Below are 1,781 nucleotides of genomic sequence, written 5' to 3' on the forward strand. Positions count from 1 at the left end.
ATTAGTACAAGGAGAAGCATCGTGCTGTGCTAGTGGAAAGAGGGGAGGTAATTATGTATCTACATTGTTGATTCTCATATTGTGAGTAGTTTAGAGAAGTATATAAATTGTGCGTGTGTTATTTGTAGGTTCCTCCAGTACTTCGTTTGAGAGGCCACAACCCACGTGAGTCCTTGAGGTATGACCATCGCTACGAGCCTTATTTTAGAAGAATGGATCTTCTCCAGTTTGTGCTCAACTTTAAAGGCACACCACCATGGCTGAACTCGACGGCCATTACCGCCCTTACGGACCGTTGGAGACCGGAGACGCACTCTTTTCACCTTGCTCTTGGTGAGATGACCGTTACTTTGGAGGATATTGCGATGATCTCCGGTCTTCCGACCGAGGGCACGGCTCTTACCGGGAAGGTGAGGTCTGAGGGGTGGCGACAAAGGGTTGCAGGTTTGGTTGGTGTTGAACCTCCCCCGTGGATTCATGAAACAAAGAAGGATCCTAAGCCATCTGGTGTTTTGTTCTCGTGGCTATAAGAACATTTTTACGAGTGCCCAGAGAATGCCAGTCCGGCTGTTGTGGAGAGGTACGCCAGGGCTTACTTATGGAATCTTTTGACCTAAGTGGTGTTTCCTGACGGCACGGGAGACACAGCCTCGTGGATGTTCTTAGACCCTCTTCGTAACTGGGATGTCAAGTGGAGTTGGGGGTCGGCGGCACTAGCCTTCTTGTACCGTCAGGTAATGATAATTTGATGCATTCTCATTATATGAAAGAAATTTTTTCCTGTGATTGTTTAATGTGTGTACAAATGTGCAGTTGGACGGAGCATGTATGAGGAGTAAGCCGAAATCTTGTCTTGGTGGTTTTGTTTGGGCCCTACAGATTTGGATGTGGGAGCGTATCCCTGTGGGCCGTAACTTCACCATTGCTCCGGAAGAACCTTGGGAGTGGCCTTTTGACGGGGATGAGTGGCCAATGGGAGAGAAGAGAGTGAGTGGTGAGTGGTGGGTGAAAGCCCCACGGCCACCTAAAATATCTGCACCAGAAACGCCACTGATTATGGCGTTTCCAGAAACGCTAGCTGGGTCGGCGTTTCCATCCTGCCACGTCAGCAGCCAACGCGTCCTCGGCCTGGCAGTGGGCCAGGGCAGAAACGCTAGCTTGCTCGGCGTTTCTATGTTGGGTGGAAACGCCGCGGACCCTGGCGTTTCTAAAAAGGTCAAATCGCGAAATACTTTCTCGTCGAGTTCAGTTTGTGACTATAAACGCTGACAAGGTCAGAACAGTGATTTCGGCCTCGAGTGGACATCTAGCTCTGAGGGTGTTATTCCCTCTTAAGAACCTAGATAGCCCTTCATCCCCTGTGGTTATTCCCACTCGGGATCTTTCCGATGATGTTCATTAGATGAACAATGAGGCGTTTACGATGACTCCATCAATCTCACAAAACAGTAACAGGATAGGATGCGTGTGTGCGCATCCTTAGAGGTGAGTATTCGGATTTTCATATGATTATCTATGGATAAAGTTTCTTCGTTCTATTGCCTCCCCAACCCCACTTCGAATCAACCATCGTTCGTTGCGCAAATCAACAAACCTAGTTGCCCCATCCGGATCGACGAGGGCCACCACCAGGTCCATGTTTTGTCAGAAACACGGGACCGTGTAGCCACCCCAAGCATCCATCACCACCTGGCCGGGCGAGATCCAAGTATGGCTTGTCCCTGTCCACTGCCACCAGCACCGGCACAAGCAATGTGTCGTCAAGGTGGTGTGCGTTATGA

The sequence above is a fragment of the Triticum urartu genome, chromosome 3A (assembly GCF_056163025.1).
Source record: "Triticum urartu cultivar PI428250 chromosome 3A, HENAU_Tu73, whole genome shotgun sequence".
Classification (NCBI taxonomy): domain Eukaryota; kingdom Viridiplantae; phylum Streptophyta; class Magnoliopsida; order Poales; family Poaceae; genus Triticum; species Triticum urartu.